We start from the raw sequence: 25,039 nt of genomic DNA on the forward strand, positions 1-25,039 counted from the left end.
GGTGATAAATGAAGCAAAAGTAATATCTGAATTGAGAGAAAGCAAAGATGCCTCTTTCTCTTATCACTGAGAACAATATAGTAAAAGCATTTAGGTTAATTTTTAAAAATTTTTTTAAAACTTGGGGCACCTGGGTGGCTCAGTGGGTTAAAGCCTCTGCCTTTGGCTCCGGTCATGGTCTCGGGGTCCTGGGATCAAGCCCTGCATCGGGCTCTCTGCTCAGCAGGGAGCCTGCTTCCTCCTCTCTCTCTGCCTGCCTCTCTGCCTACTGGTGATCTCTCTCTGTCAAATAAATAACTAAAATCTTAAAAAAAAATTTTTTTTTAAACTTATATACCTTTCCTGTCCAGAGAATGCTAGTGCGTTAAACTTGAAAGCTGATAGATCTTTTTTTTTTTTTTTTTAAATTTTGGGTTAAATAATCCTCCATGGTGTAATTTTATTTTGTTCTAATTGTTGGGCTCCATTTTATACAAACAATTTGAAACGTCCCTAATGCACCTTTGAACTCCAGTTTGTGCTCTTTTCCTTCTTCCCCAGTGTGGTCTTACTGGCTCAGTCCTTTTGACATTGAGAGATGGAGTCAGTCTGTTGGAGCCACTTCTATCCTTACAGGAACGTTTAGTGACTTTCTGAGTGTTCTCCATTGTGATGTCTGATAGAGAAGAATCTTAGTAGAATTCTTGTACTTCCCTGTGGAAAAGTTTCACCTACATTATGATGATGACCAAGGATTTATTAACATTTCATTTTTCTTAGGGAATGGTTTCTTTTCATGGTAGGCCATGAAAATTCAAGGATTCATTCTAGAAGAATTTGGAGTTGCCTCTCTGTTAACTTTTTGCTTCCTGAGGCCACAGGTACTTACCAGCTGAAAGCTCTAAGTCAGGAATTTCTTTTCCTTACTAACAGCCAAAAGAATTTCATAGTAGGGTAGCAGGTAAAACAACCTTGATGATAATCTGTATTCTAATTGTGCTTATGAGGCTTGTGAGTTCTAGTTGAAATTAGAAGTTAATGAATATAATGCATTTAATATATTAGCAGCCATGCAAACCAGCAGCCACAAGTAACAGTGGTTTCTTTCTGTGTCTTAACACGCAATAGTATTATTATAGTATTAGCACAGCATAATTACTCTAACAATGTGGTGCTCTGCCATGTAATTGCATCTCAAACTATAGACTTTGTCTCTGTCTCCAGCGCTCATTGCTAGAACTTCTTCTCATATTCCATGCTAACAGAATAAAGGTGTTTAGCAGTGGTTCCTCTGTGCTTCCATGCAGTATTTTGTAACGTGATTTTCATCCACATACACATTAAGGCTAACCCACAGATAATGGGGGAATGTCAAATTTCACTAAAGAATATACCTAACTCAAGTAGAAGGAATGGGGATTGATGTGTCTATAGTCTTTGATCTGGAAAATCACAGGGACATTAATAGACATCAGGGATGATTTCCCCTTGGAGGTGTCTTCTGTTCAAAGCATGGCTAATTGGGTAGGAACAGGCTAGAGTAGTTCAGTCCTATGTAGTTTCTTTTTTTTTTTTTTTTCACTTTTAATTTTTTATTTTTTCAGCATAACAGTATTCATTATTTTTGCACCACACCCAGTGCTCCATGCAATCCGTGCCCTCTACAATACCCACCACCTGGTGGTCCTATGTAGTTTCTTAAAGGAAGTCTTCTCTCTTGAATAGAGCATATCAGTTTGTGGATGTAAGTTTCCAAAGGATAGGAACCATGAATGTTTAACTTACTCTAAACAGACTTCTGTATCTGGTTTCGAATCAGCAAACTTGCAAAAAGCAGACAACCTTGGCCTTCTTATAGACTAACTCTTCTCTAGCTAGAATCTGTAGACTTTGAATGACACATTACTCTTCTGCAGATGAGAATTTGCCCTTGCACAGCCTATTTTAGCCCCCACAGTCCATCTATATCATCTATTTGCTCTTCTGAGATCAGGCTACTCATGACTCCCACATGTTGTCCCAATTCTGTCCCCTGTATCCAAACTGGTACCACTTTCTTTACCTTCATCCAGCACCCCTTCCTCCTGTCCCATGTGGACATTGTCCAACCTCAAGGGTTTAGATTCCCACAGGATTTGTTTGTACTTCCAGTGTGACAAGTATACCACCACAGCAGGACTCCACTAGTTTCTCATCTTGCATTATTATTAGCAAATATTTTTAAGCACTCATCCTTAATATATGCATAGTTATTTATAAATTATGTAAACACACTACTATAGTAGTACATTTTTATATATCTAGAATATATGTAAATTAAGATGATTAAGTTAAGAATAAACATAATTAGAAAATCTGTTGTTTTCCTCTGTATCCCAACAGATCATCTTGCACATTTCCTGGAGGGTTTGCACCTCACTTCAGAGATCACTGCATTACAGTTCTGCTATTTGTTGTCCTCAAACTAGACTGGGTACTCTATGAAGGTACAGTGTGTGGTTAATTCAGTTTTGTATCCACGGAAGTCAGCATAGCATCTTGGATATAAAAATAACATTAATGATGCTTATTTTGAATGCACTAATGAATTTCCACCTCTGTATCTTTTCTCTCATTAGTGCTCTTCTCAAAAATGTTTTTCCTTTCTTTTCTTTTCACATGACCAGTCTACCTGTCACTCAAGGCCAAGTCCCTTATCCCCCCATGAAGCCTTTCTTGTCACTCTATATCTCATGACTTCTTTCCTCTCACCTATAGAAATTATTCCCTTTGTTGCGGACTTGACACATCCCATTCCTTGTCTGATGACATATCTCAGATGACATATTTTCATGCATGTATGTTCCCAGATAGGTTCCAAGCTCTTTACTTCTTTGTCTCTAACACAACACCTTACTTTTGCTTTATTTACCTAAAAGTCATTCTATAAATATTCATTGAGCAGATGACAAAGTTATCAATTCACGCAACTATGCTTTTGACTCAAAATTATCTTAAGTGTGTTTGGCACTTTATTTTCCTGTAGACATTTTAAAACATCTATTCTTCCTCCAGAGTTTCCCAGCTGGCTCATGTTCTCACAGGGGCCCAATTTGTAAAACCCAGTGGCCATAAATTTAGAAAAAAAAATTGGAAAACCCAACATGGCTCTTAAGCATGTGCAGAAAATCATGGTTCTGTAGTTATAGGATCAAGTGGGCAGTAGCTTCCTTGAGACACAATCATGCATGTTTTAGGCCATCTTGACAGCAAATCAACACTTTGGAGCCTGACCAAAGAGTCAACGTGTGTACTTTACTTTAAAAACAATTTCTCATGCCTTTCAACGTTGTTATGTTCTGTTTGAGATTTAAATTCTTAAGTTCTGAGAATTCCCTTCATTCAGTACATTCTGATGTTTACTTTGGTCAGTTCCTTGGAATGGATCTCTTAACACATTATGATCCATAGATTAAGAATTCAAGGGCTTTGGATTATTGGGAGCCAAACCAAAAGAGACAAAGTTCACATAAATATGACCAGCAAAACTTTCAACAAAAGTGACTGCTGTCTGATTATATGGACATTGTAAGAAGTTCTGGGTTTAACTCAGCCACCCTCTGCCACCCTGCTTCATGCCATATAGAGAAATTTAAAAAGCATTTTCCAGCTTAACAAAAATATTTCTAGTTGCCTAGAGCTCAGAAATGATTTCAATTTTACCTTCGTGTTATAAAATTGCATGATTTCTGTCAAAAAAACTAGTAGCATTTTTTTATTCTATATAAATAGTGCTTAATTAATACTTATTGGATGACTTGGAATAGAAAGTCAATGTGTCTGTTGGTGAGGGAATGAGTTTCATGTTCTACTAAATATCCCATTTCCCCCTCAGTATGTATCTTGGCAGCGCTTCTTAATATATTCCATCTGCTTCTAAAAGCATTTAAAGATTTATTCTTTTATATTACCCTCACAATAATGCTGAAAGGTAGATGAGGCAGGTCTTATCCTTCAGTAAATAGATGACAAAACCAGGCTTGCAGACTTCTCATTTTAATTGTGGAGACTCACTCAACACTATGTGTGTGTTTGGGAGGGATAGAGGAAAGGAAAAATGAATGTGGTGTAATGATGACTTTTAGAGGGACATCCACAGCAAAAGCAGGGCTTCTCAGCCTCCCTGCACTATTGACATTTGGGGCTGGGTAACCCTTTGTTGGGGCAGTCTGTCCTCTGCATTGTAGGATGGTCCACATTGTGCCTCGTCTCTAGCTGCTAGATGCCAGTAACATCTGCCCTGCCCCTAGTCAGAACATTTAAAGAAGTCTCCAGACATGGCCAGATGTCTCTGGGGAGCAAAACTGCCCCTCTCTTGAGAAATTCTGAGCTAAAGAGAGACAGCAATGGTTTAGAACTGGCTAGTAAACATAAAAGAAGCCAAAGTCAGGCCTTATAATTTGGTCATTCATTTGGTTCACCAATATTTATTGAGCTGTTATTTGCTTAAGTTAGCCTAAGACACCAAAGGAGGTGCAGAGATAAGCAGGGCATGACCCATACCACAAGATATTTATAGTCTGGTAAAAAGGAAAAGGTCACATAGACAGCCTTGACAGGTGTTTATCGAATGCTGATGACGTGCAGGGTACTGGCCTGGTTATGGTCCATATAGTGGTGAGACCCATGTCAGGTGATAAGGCCCACAGAAAAAACAAAACTATAAGGATATTTAAAAGGTCTTCAAAACAGTTGGAGAATAAGAGGGAAAAAAGCTAACATTAGCACAAAATTAAATGTGGCCACCTTAAAAAAGCACAAAATGTTTAATGTGATTCTGAAAATTAGTCCAAAGGAATTTTCAAAAGCAGGGCTAGAGAAGTCAGAGAAAGCTTCCTGAATGTGGGAGTAGGTGTGGGCTATGGGGAGAAAATTTCAGACAAGAGGAGCAAAGACCTGGATTAACCAGATTCCACACTTTGGATTATCTCAACTTCACTACCTATTTATTTCAACAATATTTTATTCTATCTTATTTACATTTTTGATGATCATATATCTACCTATTGGTTAGCATCATGATCTTCCCATCTCTCCTGGTCATGATAACTATTTTTTTTTATCTTTCACTTCATTTTTTTCCTTATTACAAAAACACAAAGAAAAGTTAGAAGTTATAGAAAATCAAATAAAAATTATAAAACACACACAACCCTACCATCTAGAGACAACCTCTCTTTTGGTTTACGTTCATCATTAAACTGCTTTGTAACCTGTTATTTCTCACTTAGTAAGATATTATGAACATTTTTTCCATTCCGATAAATTCGCATCTGCAGCACCCTTTAATAAGTGCTTGGTATTTGCACTATACATGTGTGTCATCATTTACTAACAAATCTTCTGTTACTGGTCTTTCATGTGGCTTTAAATTTCTCTCCTTATAGTCAGGGCTGGGATAAATTGTTTTGTGGCCACACTTTTCTCAATTACTTCCTTAGAATAACTTCTAAGTAATTTCCAATATTGTCACCCTCAAGAACTCCTTTTGTTATTGTCATCTCTTGGGTCCCGTGTTTGGAAAGATACAAACTACCAAACTACATTTTGTATGAAAAAAGAATGTTTTATATATATAATATATATACATATGTATATATATATATATTATATATATATACACACACACACACACATACATATATGCATATATATTTATAGGTTAGTAAAATATATATATATTTTACTAATCACAGATTTAGATGACTGCCGATCATAACTCTGGATCAGCATAAGATTTTAAAAAGAATATTTACTCCATGATGATGAGATAATTCCGGCCTAAAATAAAGACTCTTGATGTGCTGGTTAGCCTCTGCAGTCTTACCTTGGAGAATGTGCTGTGAGCTTTTCTGAAACCTTGGAATTCGCTTCTAAGTGCTCTTTTTGCCTATCTGCAGCTGCCCCATGTTGGCACTGAAGAGGATAAATACTTGGAGTCCGCAAGTAGCTTTAGGCAAACAAAAAAGAAATACAGGCATGATTGTTTAAATATATTAAATGTTTACTCTGTTTTCTGTGGCCTGATGGTAGATTTCAAATAATTGCCTTTTACTTGGAAATTCCTTGTGCTGGGAACAAATTGTTGGAAAAAAAATGTTTTAATCTGATGTGGTTTAAGAAAAAAAAAAAAAGTGGCCAAAGTAGACCATTTCTGATGGTCTGTGACCAAGAGCAGCCAAATGTGGGGAGTCCTGAAGTCATTCCTCAAATGTGTGTTGAGTGACACAGCCCAGCTCTGTCCCTTGCCAGTGAGTGACAGCTGCAGGGCAAATCTATGGAGAAGCTAAGAGCCTAGCTCATTTCCAAACCTGAATTCACGTTGACCATTGCTGCTGGCCAGTTACGTTGCTTTGCTTAATGGTGTGATGTCCAGAACAGCTTTTTGGACACAAATAGTAAGGAAAGCACTTCAGTGCTTACTTGGGCATTCTAATTTTAGTTCATTTTCTGAACTGTTTGATGCCAGGGGGTTAAATGGTTTGGCTCCTGGACTGAGGTTTGGTTACAGAGCTCTCAGGCTGGCTTTTGCAACACTGAATTCAGATTAGGCTTCGCAGAGGCTGTGCATATGCACGGCGGCGGCGGTGGAATGGTTCCCGGGATTGTTCCAGCAATCATTTCAGGCCAGATTTTTCAGTGTGAGTCTTTTACACGATGGTGAGTCAGGCTGTGCTAGGGCAGAGAGTCGCTGTGGAGCAGTCTGAACCTGAGCTGAGATGGCTGTCTTGTCACTATGTCTGATGACACAGAGTAGCTCCCAGGCTGGGGGCACTGTTCCTCTGGGACGGAGATATTAATTTCTGAAAGTTTTTGGAAACATTCGAAATGGCGCTGTGATTTTTCCATTTCTCAGAGTGAAAGTCAGTATAGCATGGGCTGATTTCCTCTTGGAGGGCTCTCCATCCCTGAAACACCAGAAGAACTTCATTTAGGCACCAGAAAGCGGGCTTTGGGCGCGGGCTCTGGGAGAGGCATCATTGCCAGACTGCTTGTTAATGGAGTTGCTGAGGGAGCATAACAGGGGTGGGAGAGTCAAGTGGGAGATAGCTTAGGCCCTAGCATCCAGATTTCTGCCCGTGTTCTCCGGGGTGCCCTAAAGCAGTAGCTGCTGTAGCAGCTGATACAGTACAGTAGCAGTGATCTCTGTATCCCCATGGGTTCTGCCTTTGTCTGAATTCCATGTGGGGATCTCTAACCTTTCGTTGAGTCAAAAGAACTGCATTGGGAAAAAAAGAGAAAAAAAGGAACAAGAGAAGGACTACAAAAACAGTAACAAATAGCTTTTGAAATCACTGATAGAGACTAGCCCCTAAGTATGCAGAGGAAGAAACCCAGTCCCCCAAACTGTCAAACATTCACACTTAAGTTCAAGGACTGTAATTTCCAGGGTGACAATTGAGCCCAGAGCTCAGACCCCACCTGATTCTTGTCCCTAGCCCCTTTACCACCCCCTCCTCCTCCCCCACACCCTCCACACCCCCATCCCCAGCTTCCTCCTTCTTTTCTTACTCTCCCTTCACTCCATCCTTCTCCTTCTCCTTCCCCTCTTCCTCCTCCAGCTGCTCTTCCATGTCCCTCTCCCCCATCATGTCACTTCTCCTCTGTCTCCTCCAGGTTTGGTCTTCTCCATATTTGTAATTGTTGGTAAAGGTAGAAACAATGAGCTCAATTGTTGTGTGATGTCTACAGAAACAAAGATCCAGCCATTGTCCCCAGTCAATTTCAGTTTATCTTAGCTTTGGCCGCCATTTGAATAGAAGACTCTCTTGAGGTCAGAGTTTTCACCTCGGCTCTCATACTGATTCATTTTGGTACGGTGACTAATATGAGGATCTTACCATAAAATGTGACCAATTTTCAAGACCTGTTACTTGTACACACACACTCACACACCATTCCCTAGTTGTGTCGGCAGTGGGGCGGGATGGTTTGTTAGCTCAGCCTCACCACCTCCTTCCCATTGTAATTTCATCTAAGGGACATTACCTAGAGAGATCTGCCAATGAAATCCGAAAAAAAAAAAAAAAAATGCCTTTGCAGCTGCTGAGTGATCAAGAGAAAATGACAAGGGGCTGTTAGAGAATGTACGGGACACTTTGTCGATCCCGAAGCAAGAAGAGCCATTAGGCAGTTGCCTTGGTATTTCCAGCCTGACTAGGAACAGTCCCATGAGGCATGAAAAAAAATGCCTCTTCTCATGCGACACCCCCTCGTTCCCATTCTCTGAAGCTGGGACTCAAACCAGCACAGCCAGGGCTTCTCCAACACAGCCTGACACTGCAACAGTGTCAATAGCAGCCCTGCTTCCCCTGAACAGTGGGTCCCGGTGGAGGAAGGCCTCCGCCAGGCAAATCCCCTCCCCTTGCTCCTCCCCCTTCCATACTGGAAAAATCTCATTCTTTGGTGGTTGGGTTTTTAATTTTTTTTCTCTCTGCCCTGACAGTTCCTGTGCGCCCTTCTACCAACGCTACTGTTAGGGACTGAATTGTGCCCCCTTTCCCCTCAGATTCCTGTGTTGACGTTCTAACACTAAAGTAACTGTATTTGGAGACAGGGCCTTGAAGGGAGTAATTCAGGTTCAAGGAAGTCATAAGGTTCCCTAGAACTACTGTCCTTATAAGAAAGAGACTCCAGAGATCTTTCTCTGTGCACACAGAAGAGGCCATGTGGGGACACAGTAAGAAGGCAACCGTCTACTAGGCAGGGAAAGGTCTCCCCAGAGGGGGAATTTGCTGGCACCCTGATCTTGGACCTGTAACCTCCACAACGATGAGAAAATACATTTCTGTTGTTTAAGCTGTCCAGTCTGTGAGACTCTCAAAAGGCAGGCTGAGTAGACTACTATAACTAGCTAGCAAAAATTTCAGGTAAACTTTGGGAGGGCACTAGGATGTCATGAAAACACCATTTCCTTACACATTCCACCAGCTTCGGATCAACAGAGGGCTGTCAGTGTTTCTTCAAGTCGTGTGTCTGCAGGCCACTGGGATGCGTGCACGTGTTTGTGTGTATTTGTCTAGAAATAGTTATGAACGAATTCAAACACTCGTTTTTACAATAGCTAACCTTACCGAAGAGCTGAGCACTTACTGTACACGACACACTGTGAAATATTTCACATGCTTTACCTCATGCTCTTCACAAAAAGCATTTGAGAGAGAGGTCCTTCTCTCCTTTATTTACTTGATGGGGAAACCAACCCAGAAAGAGGTCAAGAAAGGTGGTCTTTCAGGTCCCCACCAGTGAGTGAGAGAGGCAGGAATTAAGTTAAGCTCAGGCCACCTGACTCCAGAGCTCATGTTCCCAACCACCTCACTGCTTCACTTCCCATGTCTCTTTACACCCCCTGCTTCTTTATATATGGCAGTGTTTCAGAGAAAAAAGAATTCTGGGATGGTTTTTCAAAGATATATAAGCTATGAAATAGCATGTAGACAGGGAGGAGGGAAAAATAAGGATAAGAATGGAACTTGGATCTAGAAGGAAGAGAATGCACCCTTGTGTTTAGCCTCAAAGTTTCTGGCTGCCAACAAGAACGCAGGAATGTGGTCTTCCCCACAATATACTTTGTCCTTACAGTTAAATGTATATCCCTTACTCAGCAGAAACACAAATTCTCTTGTATGTAAGCCCAGGCAAGAATTCCTCTTAAATGTGCCTGTCTGATAAAACAAAATCAACTTCCGCAGAGCAGACAGAATGACAGGTGCCCTGGGACTGTGACAAAGACCCACGTATATAAGCTCTTGCACACACCCCGGCATCCTCCCATAGCTGCTTGTCTCCAGTCATTCTTTTTCTCCTCTCATTGTGAGAGTCCAAGGATGCATTAATGGTGAGGCAGAGAACCATAAAATTGATGGAGGAAACAGGATTTAGAGGACACTTTACAACCTGGAGGTTTAAGCCAAAAGTGAATTATGAGGTCAAGCCGGTGGACCTTAATCATCAGTTTAAAAACCTGAGTAGGATAGAATAGAAAATTGTAGAGCAGATTGCAAATGGCAAAACCAAGCATTGCTTGATGTGTTGTTTCAGTACGTGTAGGTATCTGTATGTAATGCACATGCCTTTATAACTAAAACAATGTCTTTTGTTGTGCAAAGGTAGCCCTGTTTGTTTATATTGACAAAAATGGATATTTTTGTTCTACATGGTCGGATATAGCCATTTTAATTATAAGATGGATGATGATGTGAATCCTATGGTACAATCATTTTCAGTAAATATTCTTAGAGGCTGCAGAATCTAGCAAAGTTTCTCTGGCAAATGCAGAAGAAAGGATTCTGGATCAAGAAGATGCAGTTGCTTTGAACGGAATATGGGGGAAACCGACAGGAACCTCTGCCATCTTGCTAGGACATAGCACAAATAATAGAGCAAATAGGACCGCAATCCTCTGCAGTTAGTTACCATGACAACTCAGCTTAAATGTGTGCCATATAAACCACCAGCACTTCAGGGTAAAAAAAAAAAAAGTTTTCTGAGAACATAAGTATATCACTTTGTTCACTTAGCATGTATCCTCTCATAAGGCATCCAAACGTTTTGCATCAGACTTGGGAAATAAAACATGATATAATATGTACTTAATAAAAAGTAGCTTTCTTATTATTTTAAATTTTTAATATTTATATTTAAATGCATGCATCTGATCTGACCAATAAAAAGAAACACTTCACATATTTGTTCATTTGTCTTCATTTGTAGGGTCTCTTAACAGGTATCTATAACATCTAGCTGGAACATGGAGGCATTTCTAATTCCCAGGGATCAGAATTAACAGGGTTAATCAACAGCTATGTAGAGACAACTCTCAAATACAAATCTCAAGTCTAAGACCCCTACTCTGAATGATTAGACCTGTGCATTTGTCTACTGAGATATCATAAAGACAACTCAAAACGAACAGGTCCTAAATCAAACTCATGAATGTTATCCTAGAAAGCTGGCCTTCCATTTACATTTTTTATCACACAGCATGATCAAAAGCTAAGCAGGGAGTTACTTTTGACATCTCAATGTCTCACTTCCTTCCCTCCCTCCCTCTCTCCTTATCAAATCCATCACTTACTAGTTTTTGTTGGTTTTACATTCAGATGTCTCTTGAATCCTCCGTCTTCACCTTTACCAACACCCTAGTCCAAACCCCTGTCGTTTCACCTCTGGACCTGTACAACAATCTTCTAACTGACCTACCCATATGCACTCTCATCTTTTTCCAATCTACATCACAAACCATAGCCAGAATGAGATTTTTGAAATTCAAATTTAATTATGACTTTTTTTTCCCCACATTCTTCCCCCAATGCTTAAAACATTTCAATGGTTTCCTGATATACTTGGGATAAAAATGGAACTCTTCAACATGGTGTATCAGTCAGAAGGCACACTCAGTGTCTAACTGAAAATAATTTACTGAAGCAACTATTACCTGGGTAGGGGGAAGGTTTAAGGGGATCAATCAGGAATGGTGGACCAGCCACAGACAATGGACTATGGGATTCCACTACCAACCCTAGGCCAAAAGGAGGAATGAAAGGGGAGCTAGAGCTGTGGAAAGACTGGTGGTCATAGCAGCCTGGGACCACTGCCAGAAACACGGCCCGCCGCTGGGACGGTCAGGAAGAAATGTGTGACTGCTTCCCTCTCCTGCCTTTTGATGTCCCGCTGGGGCCTCTCGCAGGCTAAACAAAACTGCCAATCAGAGGGCAGACAGCCCAGGTGATGCAGTCACAGGAATGAGACTTCCTGAACACAGAGCAGGGGAGAGAAGAGCAGAAACCTGATCTGGGAGCAATTATAGGACAGAATTGTTTCCCGGGCAACACCAGGAAGATAGGAGCAGAGTTAGCTCCAGTCATTTGAAATTGATTTAAAAATTTTCAAAAGAAACCAACTGGTGAGAGATCACTGACTCCCACAGAGTTCTTTAGACAACACAGTTACTAAGTCGCTTCGGAAGACCTAGAAATCATTACTCTTTTTAAGTGTACCTTACAGAGAACCCTAGAATAGGCATGGCTAAAAGAAGCGGGAGGCACGACTAATCACTGTGCGTGAAAACACAGAGCTTTCAGGCTGGTAGCTCGGTAAGCTAGTTTATCAATCAGTTGAATGGCAAGACACTTTATTCAGTGATCTCCACCCCTCCTCCATGTGGCTTCCGCCCCCTACTTGGTCCTGCTAGTCAAACAGCAGACTAGCAAAGCTGGAAGCACTGACCTAACTCAGTCTTTGTTGACCGGGAGCCAGGACTAGTTCTCATTTAGACAACCTTGCAAGGTTACTGATTCATATCTTTCCTTTACATGTATCTGCTGAAATCTTTAATCTGACACATTTTACAGATGTTAATTTATCACACATTTCTGAGTACTTGCTATGTTCCATGGCCTGTTAACAGATGCTGGATGCTATGAAGCTGAATGACCCAAACTCTGTCTTCTCACTTTATATGAACTTGGAAGGAAATGTCAAATCTTTCATTATTAAATTAGAAAGGATCGCATGTTTATTTTTTGCTTGTGTCTTCAGACTATTTTTTTTTTTTTCTAGAATGAAAAGCCACCCCGTCTGTGGATAGAATCTGGAAAGTAAAAACACAAGCAGCTGGCAGGACTGTGACAAGTTTCCAGGGCAAACTTTTGGCTGGGGAGGCATCTGTGTTTTAAGTGGGATGGAGATGGGCTGTTTATTTCCCATCTGCAGACGGAGGCAGTGGCAACAATGAAAACTATTGATTCTAGGAATCTGAGACCCATTAAGTCACTTTCGGAGTGTTGAATGCCTTTAAGTCCCGGGGGAGTTGGTCTGGACCAGACCACCATCCGATGGGATGGGAGATGTCTTTTCTTTCCCGTATACGTTCCCACAGAAGGAGGTAAAGCATTTTTCATGTAACTGAATCAGAGTCAATATTTCTTTGCACATTCGTCATCATCTTGCTCCTTCTTCATGTTTGATACCGTGAACAAAAATTTCCATGTAATGTCCCCCAAAGAGACCCTTCATCACACTTACAGTGTCCTTTGCACCAGAATAGTGACAGAGGGTATGGAGTTGAAGGATTCCCCCAGATCCCTGATGATCAGTCTAGTGGAGGATTCAGAAAATAAGCAGGAATAATAAGGTGAGTGCTGTGACAGAGGGAGGGGTCACAGATCTAGCTGTAGAGCAAAGGGAGAGGGTGATGAATTCTCCCTGATGGGACTCTTCAGAGGAAGTGACCCTGAACTGAGCTTTATAGGATGGGCTTATAGAAATTCTTTAAGCATCCTCCACCTCCAATATCTTTATAAATAAAAGTATTATCCTTTAAAAAAAAAAAAAAGAAATTCTTTAAGCATCCAAAGGGAGATGGGCCTTCTAGACACAGGAACTATAAAAGCAAAGCATGGGAGTATGAGGGAGCCTAGGCTGCACAGGAAACTATAAGGGGTCATATAGAACAGTGTTTCCAAACTGTGTTCCATGAGACCTGTGTTCATAGTTGTTCCTTGCACAAAAAAGTTTGAGAAGCCTGGTCTGATCAAACCTTAGTTTCTTTCTTTTTTTTTTTTTTTTAAACCTTAGTTTCTTAAGCAGCTTTTTTTTTTTTATTTCTTTTCAGTGTTCCAGAATTCATTGTTTATGCACCATACCCAGTGTTCCATGCAATATGTGCCCTCCATAATACCCACCACCAGGCTCACTCATCCCCCCAACCCCTTCCCCTCCAAAACCCTGTTTGTTTCTCAGAGTTCACAGTCTCTCATGGTTTGTCTCCCCCTCCAATTTTCCCCAACTCACTTCTTCTCTCCATCTCCCCATGTCCTCTGTGTTATTCCCTATGCTCCATAAGTAAACAAAACCATAGGATAATTGACTCTCTCTGCTTGACTTATTTCACTCAGCATAATCTCTTCCAGTCCCATCCATGTTGATACAAAAGTTGGGTATCCATCCTTTCTGAGGTAGGCATAATACTCCATAGTATATATGGACCACATCTTCTTTATCCATTTGTCCGCTGAAGGGCATCTTGGTTTTTTCCACAGTTTGATGACTGTGGCCATTGCTGCTATGAACATTGGGGTACAGATGGCCCTTCTTTTCACTATGTCTGTATCTTTGTGGTAAATACCCAATCGTGCAATTGCAGGGTCATAGAGAAGCTCTATTTTTAATTTCTTATGGAATCTCCACACTGTTTTCCAAAGTGGCTGAACCAACTTGCATTCCCACCAACAGTTTTAAGAGGGTTCCCATTTCTCCACATCCTCTCCAACACATGGTTTTTACTGTCTTGTTAATTTTGGCCATTCTGACTGGTGTAAGGTGGTATCTCAATGTGGTTTTGATTTGAATCTCCCTGATGGCTAATGATGATGAACATTTTTTCATGTGTCTGTTAGCCATTTGTATGTCTTCTTTGGAGAAGTGTCTGCTCATGTCTCCTGCCCATTTTTTGACATGATTATCTGTTTTGTGTGTGTTGAGTTTGAGGAGTTCTTTTTTTGTACTGCCATTTGTGAATATCTTCTCCCATTCTGTGGCTTGCCTCTTCATTTTGTTGACTATTTCTTTTCTGTGCAGAAGCTTTTGATCTTGATGAAGTCCCAAAAGTTCTTTTTTTGCTTTTGCTTCCTTTGCCTTTGGAGACATATCTTGAAAGAAGTTGCTGTGGCCGGTGTTAAAGAGGTTACTGCCTGTGTTCTCCTCTAGGATTCTGTTGGATTCCTGCCTCATGTTGAGGTCTTTTACCCATTTAGAGTTTATCTTTGTGTATGGTGTTAGAGAATGGTCGAGTTTCATCCTTCTACAGCTAGCTGTTCAATTTTCCCAGCAGCTTTCTTTTTTAAATGCACACTTGATCTGGTTTATTAATGACATGATTTTCTTAATATGTCAGTGTGGTTTGTGACTCTTTACCATAGAGACACAGTGCTATTAAGAGGACTTGAACAAAGAGCCTGGTAGCCTGAGGTGGCTCTGATACCTTAGCAGCCTACCTATCCCAGCCACCCAAAACCTAAACCTCAGGCAGGTCCCATAAATGCCTCTAAGGGAGGAAGCACAACCAACTGCAAACAACCACTTAGGATTTCCCAAATAACGTAAGCCTGAGCCAATCAAATAATTTCCTTGCTTTCCTTCAATATCTTCTCTATAAAAGCCTTGCCCCCCTGGCTTCCGTTGGTAGTACACTCCTATTTCTGATTTGGTACTGCCTGATTCAAATTGATTTTTGCTCAGATAAACTTCTAAAAAATTTAATACGCCTCAGTTTACCTTTCCACAGTGTGATGAGCTGTCCAGATTCCACTGTCCACAGGACCATTCATTCATGGCACATCTATTTGGAAAATGCTAGGTAGAACACGGGATGCTTATGGAGAGTGGTCAGAAATGAGGCTGATGAGGATGGCGAATGGTAGAATGTAAAACTAGTACCATGCTAAGTATCTGTGGGTATAGGAGGGATTTGAAGGATTTCTTTAAAATGATGACTCATATGACAACATGTGAATTTTAGATTGTTACACTGGAAACAGAGTGGCTAGGGCAGGGAAGACCTTTGATGGGAACAAAGAGATGGTTTGTTCATTATTTGCTCTTTCCTTCCTTCCCTTCTTTTTTCTAACACATATCAAGTGACCACAATATGCCAAGCACTGTTCCAATACTGAACAGAGCATACAAAAGGCACTGCTCTGATAGAACTTACATTCTAGTGGAGAGGGACAGACACAGAGTGTGGGGGGTGGGATGCTACTATTTTAAAGAGGATGGTCAGAGAAGGCTGTTAAGAGAGAAAGAGCCTGAGCTGTCTAATTGAAGTTCACTCTGGGCAGAGAACAAGCTAGTACAATGACTTGAAGTGGCTGATGTGCTATATTCGAGGTGACCAGGGGGGTATCTAAGTAGAGATATCCTAAAGGCAGTTTGCTATACACAACAGTAATTCAGAGAATAGGGTTAACTCAGGACCAAACACTGGCATCCTGTTTCCATCTAAGAGGAATAGAATGGTCAGAGTGGGAAAAGGGGCAGACCAAGAATGGACTCCTGGGACAGAAAGTAAAACCACTAAGAGTTCAAAGAGGTGGGGACAAACCAGAACACGGACCAGCAAGTCAGAAAAAGTAAGTATCTTCTCAGTGGCTGCAGATCTTGAGCATTCTTCATCAAAGAAGGATGGTCAAGAAGGGATTTTAAAACCTGAAACCAAGTCCACTGGAATGAAGTAGGACCTCATGACACAAGCGCTGTCTTTTGTGCAGGAAGAAGTCTTTGACTTTCTTTAGTTGGAGAGGACAGAAGCTAAAAAAACAATATAACTAGACAAGAGCAAGGATTCTGAGCAGAATAATTTACATTTCACAAAGAGCTGGAGACTTTATCTTTGGGGCAGATCATCCCTGCGGTTTTCTGGTAGTTGTGCAAGTGGAAAGTAAATACCCTGGAAAGGAGACATTTGAGCTCCAATCAGCCAAAAGTTTTGAAAAGATAATGCAGCATGTTATTTTAACAATGGATAAATATGCATCTTTGCAGATGATGTTTCCTTCATTAGGAGGTAGAGGAGATATGCAGTATCATGGTGAAGAGCCCAGCTTTTTCAACCAGATGTCCTGGACTCAAATCCGGTCTCTGCCTCTTACTAAATGTGACTTCAACAAGAAAACTTTTCATCTTCTCTATACCTCAGTTTGTTCATCTATATATTTGTGTTAATAAAACACATGACTCATAAAGTGGTAGTAAGAAGTAAGTTAAATCACATAGAGCTTGGCTCATAAGAAGCACTCTAAATATTGGCTCATTTGTTATTGTGTGTAGATGTATCTCTTCTCCATCTGTATTTAGACTGTCTTTAAATGTATTACAAATTATTGATTATCCCTGGGAAGATCTTTATTTTTGTCAGGCAGTTGGTAATAGAATATTGGGAGGAGAGACCCAGAACCCACCAGCCAGAAGAGATGAGGCCCTCTAAGGAGAAAAGAATTTGGTGGCCCAAAGTCAATGAATGGCAAATATAAACAAAGCTGAATTCTTAGAACACAGAAGCAGCCCCTGGAGATTACCAGGATTCACTGGAAAGTTTGGACTTCTCATGACTAAGCAGGTGGGGAATGGAGCCCTTGTGTTTTAGACCTTATCTATCACTATGAAGGAAGTTGGGGGTCCTAGCAGAGTCAGGGCTGGCTATAATGGCTACATGTAGATGAGACAGATGCAACTCACCTTGCTCCAAATCCTCTGTGAGGAAACCACGTTGCTGGGTCTCCAAAGGGAAGACAGGCTTTGATCTCTGCTTAGAGTACTCAAGAAGGAATGTTCCACAACACAGTGCCAGTCTTTCCTCTGCTTTCAAAAAGATTAAGACAGAAGTGAAGTCAGGCCAGTTAAGCCAATCTCATCATTTGGAGATTAAGAAGATGATGACTAATTATCTCTTCCCTTCTGTTTCCAAACCAAATGAAAAGCTTTTGAGGTTACCCAGAAGACTTTTGGGGCTCCATTTCATGTAATGATGTGTGTATCTAGACTTTGCCACTCAGCCCAGAAATGATCAGTTTATTTGTTGTTTGAAGACATATCTGTGAACTCCTAAGGGAACTCTTGAGGCCAGATAGATTCTCAGCTTACTGTCTGTTTTGACTGAAAATCTAGACCACGTCATCTTATTTGACAATGCGTCCATATTTTATGTATGACTTTTTTTTTTTAACTTTCCCCCATTAACTATGGTCAATGGATTGGTATTTGGCAGGAAGGAAGGAAGGTAAGAAGACAGGAAAGAAAGAAGGAAGGGAAGGGAGGAAGGAAGGAAGGAAGGAAGGAAGGAAGGAAGGAAGGAAGGAAGGAAGGAAGGAAAGTAGGATGGTTTCTGGAGACTTTAAAAATAATCTTTAAAACTTCTGCCATCTATTTCTGAATCACTCAGAAAGCCAAGTGAAGGAATGCAAACTTTTCTCATAAAACTGAAAACATACCAAGTAGCTGTCCTTTCAGAGGTGGTGTGGCCTGTTTTATCCCACGGAGGTCTCCAAGAATTTGTAGAAATCTGGGCTTCCAATATCAGCTCTCATTTGGATTCCTAGATTAACAATGAACAAGTGATCTGGTTTAATGCCATTTTGTTTTGCAATTTGATGCAGTCCTTATAGGTGTGCCTTGGGGGCATTTTGAAATATGCTGACATTGCCAGATGGAGAGCTGTGGGTAGGTGCAAAGTATTTTCAAAGAATGCAGTCTGTAGGTATCTTGTTTTTGCTTCATTTTGTGATTCGTTGCAGTGTTTTCCTCCTCATTGTCTAAGATCTTTTCCATTTTAATAACTATTCAACATTTGAAAGTAAAAATCTAAGATCCAGAGAGAAAATAATATGTTGCTTGAGGTAATCTAACTCTTTGACCTTCCCATCTATGTGCCTAATGTAGGACAAGATTCCTTTTCTTTTTAATAGTTTCTGATCACCTTTTCTTTATGTGTGAGATTTAGCAAATGATGCTTGACAAATCTTTTCCCATAACTTCTATTAAAATGTCCTTTTTGTGAGTCATGTTTTGTTTTTTGGGGTTTTGTTTTTTTAAAACTTTACTTTGGGAGTTTTAAAGATTTATATTCAACATCCTGGAAAAATAAAAGTTTTCACGATTTAAAAATAAAGCCAGCTTCATGCAGACAAAACCCAATACCACAGAGATGCCACCAGAGGTCAGATACCTAAATGGGTTAAGAAAGGATCTGGATAAAGTTTGCAGTACCATAAAAGACATGAAAAATCTGGTCTGTGCCTCACCATAGTCACTGCCTAGTTATAGGTAACAGAAATCAACTGAGGCAAGTAAAAGGAAAAAGAGGGAGTTCAGTGGAATAAAATTGGAAAATTATAAAAATATTAAGAAATAGTTAAAAACAAAAATATAGGAGAATAAGGTATGAAGGCATCTTCAGGATCTTGACATTCAAGTTCATGAGCTTTTTCTCCAAGGAGTTCTTTGGTATGCCTGAGCCCCATGTACCCCAGTTTTCTCTATACCCCAAATTCCTGGGACTGAGTCTCCCATGGCCCCAGTTTGGTCAATTGTCTAGTCCTGTGCCAATGAGGGCAGGATCCTAGAACACAGCCCCAGTTCTTGGAAGCCCCCTGTAGATCTGATCACAGAGAACTGGGAGGTCACTCCAAGAGATGTCCTCTGCATTAACTTTTGAGACCAAATCTTGAGAACTGAGTGATGCCCTCATTTGGGCCTCTGTTGGTATCAAGCCATGAATCTAATGAGACCCAGTAATTCCTCAGTTCCTACATTATCCATTCAGCCTTGCATTACTCTGTTTTGTCACATTCTGTTTTAAGATCCTACACAAGGAAAATAGAGTTGAATTGAATGCTTTCTACAGGTGTGACAGGAAAGCCAGCCCTTGAGTCATGATACCCTGAACAGTCTTCAGTCTTCAGTTGTTTTGCTCACGTAAGTGCACTCACCACTCATTTGCTCCACTTTCTTGTTTACCAGCAACCATATCTCTAGAGGTACACTTTGGCGACTACTTCAACAGGCAGAGCATGACTTTAGTGGCAGAAACAACATCACCTGTCGGGAGAGAAACAGAGTTGTGAGTAGGAAGAATCAGAAAAGGGGCATGTGGATGGGAAGAAAAGCCCCCCTCTGGGTCCCCGTCCCTTGCCATACATACTTTATCCTAGCCCACCAAAACCTCAAGATTCATTTAGTTACAATCTTAACATCGTTTTTTCCCTAGCTGGTCACTAAGAGAGCCAAGCAGGCTGCATTTCTGCAGACTCTAATAGATATACAGGCCCTAAAGGAAAGGTACAGGGGTTAGCTCAAAACTAAGTCTATAGGCATATCTCTGAGACTACACACACCCACATCTCAGGTCCCCTCTGGGTATGTATCCCATCTGCTCGATTCTGAAATGTTTTCCTCTGCAACTTCCAGTTTCTCTTTTGTGAACACATTGCAGTGAGAAGATTTAATAAGTGCTACTTAATTAAATGAGTCTCCCTTAAGGCCTTAAAACCTCCATTTTCAGATGTTTGTGGAATCTTGTCTAAGAGCAACACAGTGCAAAAAGAATTCATATTTGACTTTGTTGGTCATGATAAATGACAGAAGCTCCTGTAATAGATGACCGTCAAATCTCAGTGATTTTACTTCCAGTGTGGCTGTTTCTAATTGAATGGCTCTGCATTAGCTCTCACCCAAGTGGTGACTCAGTGACCCAGGCCATTTCCATCTTGTGACTCCACAGCAGTAAGTTTCAAAGTCACCCCAGCACCATCCAACAGGACATAGAAGGAAGACAATGAGAAGGAAGGATTACACCTGGGAGATTTTTGTCAGCTATGCTGAAAAATGGCTTACATAACTTCTTTACAGATTTCACTTACTGTGACTCATCCCGTGACCAATCAAATTGCAAGGAAGACTGCGAAATCTGGTGAATACTAACTGCAGTCCCTACAAGACTTATAGAAACTTGGAGATAAACTACTATATCTCAAAAAAACCCTGCCTCCTTCCCCACCCCCATGACAAACAGTTGACCTTTTCCTTCCTATCTCCTTTATACCCACATATCATCTAGGAATAGAACTGACATTCATTCATTCAAAAAATAACTATTGGGCTCCTGCTGTGTGCCAGACACTCTCCTGGGTGATACGGTTATAAAATAAGATGTGATCTGTGTCTTCAAAGGCTTTTGGTTGGGTCGGAGAGAATGAAAGTTCAATCAACAATTAAAATGAAGAACATGCTCTGATGAATCCAGGCTTCTACTCTGAGCAAGAACAAGGGACATTTAGGTTCCGGAGATCAGAGAAGAGCTGCAAAAAGAGGTAACACTTTAATGTTAAAGAATAGAGGAGAGTAATGGGCAGTTCAGGGAGAAAGAATACTGTAAAAAAGAAAAAAAAAAAAAAAAGAGGAGTGAGGAGAGGTGCCTGGCTGGCTCAGTAGGTTAAGCATCTGCCTTTGGCTCAGTCATGATCCCAGAGTCCTGGGGTTAAGCCCGTTTTGGGCTTCCTGCTCAGCAAGGAGCCTGCTTCTCCCTCTCCCTCTGCCTACTCTCCCCTGCTTGTGCTCTCTCACTTTCTGTCAAGTAAATAAAATCTTTTTTGTAAAAGAAAAAAGAAGAGAGAGAAGATGTTAAAGTACATGTTATATGAATGCTTTAAGTAACTTGGTATGACTGAGTGAAGTTAGTCAGATGAGCAAATGTAGAGGTGGGGCTAAAGATAAAGATATTGGTCAGATCATGAAGAAAATTTAGGGCTCCACCATGGTCTTTGATATGCATGAGAACTCAATTAAGAATTTTAAGCACAAAATAATATGGTTAATATTTCATTTCATGACAATTTCTGCCATAAAAAATTACAGATTAATTATCATTTGGATTTTAACATTGTTGTCTTGTGTTTACTGAAAATGATACTTCTGTTAATCACCTGAAGACATGTTTATCAGGCCACAATCCTTTGTGCACCTTAGACATGATAACACTTGATTTTCAAATATGGCTTCTAGTTAAAAAATTCTGTTATTCAAACTGAGGGTTGCTGGGGGTGGAGGGATAGGGATAGGGTGGTTGGGTTATGGACTTTGGGGACGGTATGTGTTATGGTAAGTTCTGTGAAATGTGTAAGCCTGATGATTCACAGACCTGTACCCCTGGGACAAATAATACATTATATCTTAATAGAAATAATTTTTAAGAATTTCTGTTATTGTGATTCAGACTTGCCCTCAGCTTCACAGCTGTCTAAAAAATAACCTCCTTATTTTAGGCTGCTATGTGCCAAATTCACATGTTATCTATTTATTAAGTCCATAAAATTGTTTCCCTAGAAACTATTTTGTGCTAAGTACTTGCCCGGAACTAAGTAGGTAGGAGGTAGTGTTATAAAGAGAATCATAGTGGTATGGTGGGAAAAGTTCAGGTGTTGAAGCCTGATTCCTTCATTTACAATGAGGCAGAAGGGTCTTTGAGTAACTTATACAACCTCTCAGAAACTCAGCTTTCTCATCCACGAAATGGAAAAAATAACGTCTACTTCAGAGGGTTATTGTCAGGGTTCAATAAGACAGTATCTATAAATCACAAGGGCTCAAAAAGGGGGATATGGAGTATACATGACGTGGTCTCCTGTCTATGACAGACATCACAATTGATCATTGTAATCACATCACAATTTCTAGTTAACCCCAACACAACTTGAGGTGATACTTACCAAAAGTAATTTTATTATAAGACGTTATCAGAGTCATGCTGCATGAATGGTCAGAAATAGCAAGGATTTGGGGAGCCTGGGTGACTCAGTTGGTTAGGTGTCAGGCTCAGGTCATGATCTCTGATCATGAGATAAAGCCCCACATCGGGCTCTGTGCTCAGTGAGGAGTCTGCTTGAGATTCTCACCCTCGCCCTCTCCCTCTGCCTCTCCCCAGCTCTCTCTCTCTTTCTCAAATATATAAATCTTAAAAAAAAAAAAAAAAGAAACACATGGATTTCAGAAGTGATTATTAGTCTGTATGCAGTAATCAGAAAAGTAAGACCTTACACAGGAGAAAGAACACGAGGGAGCCCATGAAGTGTAGGATTTATTTAAATTCCACATTTAGATCACATTTCTAAAGCTTGGCTTCAAGGTCAACCTAGAGTGTTTCTTCCATCTTCCTTGCCTTGGTTTGCTCTACGTAGTTTGTTATATGGAAATTGTTAGTCATTCTCCACCTTGAGCTAACCTACTAGAACTATGTGCCACTACAATAAGTACCAATAAATGGTTGCTTTAAAAAAATATTTTATAAATTTATTTGAGAGAGAGAGAGAGAGAACAAGTGGTGGGGAAGGGCAGAGAGAGAGAGAGGGAGGGAAAGGGAGAAGCAGACTCCCCACTGAGCAGGAAGCCCGATGTGGGTGGGGCTTGATCCCAGAACCCTGGGATCATAACCTGAGCCAAAGGCAGACGCTTAATTGACTCAGCCACCCAGGAGCCCCTAAATATTGTTCCTTTTGTTTTAACGTGAGAGTTTCTTGCTTTGTACTGGAACTAAAAACTCAGAGTAGCAGGTCTAAATCGGTTCATACCTTTTGTCTTGGCAGAGCTGTTTTAAGACTGTTCTGCACATGAATGGTTTAAGAGTGACTGAGAGTAACAGCAGACAGAATTTGGTGAGCCTTGTCTCACCATTTTCCTTACATGGCTTCCCCCATCTCTTTGGTGACAAGTTTCCTTATATTTGATTTTTTGAGTCGCCAGGACAAGAAGACTACAGTTTTCCACCAGCGCCCCCACAGTCCTGACAGTCAGTCCCTGCTGACTATACCTGGTCCCAGGCTGAGGACAATCTTGGAAACTCTATTTACTTCATTCCTATGATCATGGAGCTCCTGTAAGAATCTGGATGCTTTGGGGCACCTGAATGGCTCAGTTGGTTAACATCTGACTCTGGTTTTGGCTCAGGTCACGATTTCAAGGTCATGAGATGGAAACCCACATCAAGCCCCCACATCAGCTTCCTTGCTCAGTGGGGAATCTGCTGGAGATTCTCTTTCTCCCTCTCCCTCTGTCCTTCCCCCTAGCTCTTGCTCTCTAAAATAAATAAATAAATAAATCTTAAAAAAATAAAAAAGAATCTGTTTGCCTCGCTGCAGTCTCTAGTGACTTCAGCTAGCTACTTTTTTAACTGTGTCTAGAGTTTATAGCTACCTACAGGAGGATCTGTACCTCACTTAGCAGTTGCCCTCTATTTTCTTTATAACCAGCTTTTAACAAGTATATTGGGATTTTGCCTGTGCAGGTGGCATCCCATGCTTGCCTGCAGGAATCCCAACTTCACAGATACTGATTACTCTTAAACGACAATGAAGATTTCCATTTCAATTCTTACTAAATTCAGTGTGAACTGATGCACGTTGCATGCCCACATACAAGATAATGGTATACTAGCTATGGCTTACATTTAGAATGTAATTAAAATAAATTTCTAGCTTTCGAAAAGAAATAAATTGAGCCTAAGGATAAATTCCACTTAGTGTTGACATCTATTTAATTTTTCTAAGAGAATAATATTTATATGTAAACAGTACCTGAAAATTGTTTGCTTTCATTAGGATTCCAAGAGCGTTATCATGAGGTACATCAGTGCCTTGGGCCTGTCTTGCCTTATTATTTTTAACAAGAGCAGGGATAGGAACTATGTGATGATTATCTGTCGCAGTCGTTAGCTAAGCTGTTTTGGAGAGGAATTCTAATGACATAGAAAATCTGGTTAATGCAGACGCCAACTCCAAAACTTAGCTGTGTGTTTCATCACTTATAAATAAATCTCATCTGACTGTGGCCAAGCTACTCAAGAAGATTATTTTCCTCAGTTTCCTCAACTGTGATAGCTAGACTTAGGAGGTTGGGAGTGAAAACAGATGAAATAAAGAAAGTAAAGCAGTTTGCTAGGTGCTGAGCTCATATCTGTTCAGTAAATATCTATGACAATAACAACTGGGTGGTTTCCTAATGTGTCAACAATTGTCAGGGCTGAAATATATTTCCCAGAATTCCCTTTCCTGTGCACTTCCCTGTGGGATGGACTGCAAAAGAGATTTGAGTGAGACACTTAGAGGGCAAAGCGATGCAACCATCATTCTGTAGTTTACATTGTTGTCTATCTGCTAGCTCACCTCATTGGTATGAGGTAGCAGATGGGCCTACAACTGTCTTCCTTCTTCCAGAGCCTTCTTTAGCTTCTCTGACTCTTGGACCATTTGTGTGTTTAGTTCCTTGACTAATGGTCCCCATTTCTGCAGGACAGCCAAATAATTAAGGTCAGAGATAACAAGAACTGGTATAGGTCTCAGTCCATCCTCATGGGCTCCAGTTCCTATTTGTGGGTTCCAGTCTGTCCTTGCTCTCCTTGATTCTCTATCTGTCTTTTCCTGAAGGCCTGCTCTGTGGCTTTAAGCTCCAGTGTCAGACAGGAAGACAACGGACTTAG

At 40.6% G+C, this 25,039-nt stretch overlaps 1 long non-coding RNA gene across 1 annotated transcript in view; it reads right to left on the reverse strand.

Moving 5' to 3' along the window:
* Positions 1-329: 329 nt before the first annotated feature.
* LOC125107684 (uncharacterized) overlaps positions 330-25,039 on the reverse strand; it is a 60,879-nt gene continuing 36,169 nt past the window's right edge. Inside the window, exons 2-6 of the long non-coding RNA XR_007129634.1 lie at positions 19,503-19,611; positions 18,006-18,109; positions 17,254-17,373; positions 5,846-6,926; positions 330-693 (exon numbers count right to left, since the gene is read on the reverse strand). This is a non-coding gene — a long non-coding RNA (uncharacterized LOC125107684). The remainder of the gene's footprint in view (positions 694-5,845; positions 6,927-17,253; positions 17,374-18,005; positions 18,110-19,502; positions 19,612-25,039) is intronic.

This window comes from Lutra lutra, chromosome 8 (genome assembly GCF_902655055.1).
Source record: "Lutra lutra chromosome 8, mLutLut1.2, whole genome shotgun sequence".
In the NCBI taxonomy this organism is placed as follows: Eukaryota; Metazoa; Chordata; class Mammalia; order Carnivora; family Mustelidae; genus Lutra; species Lutra lutra.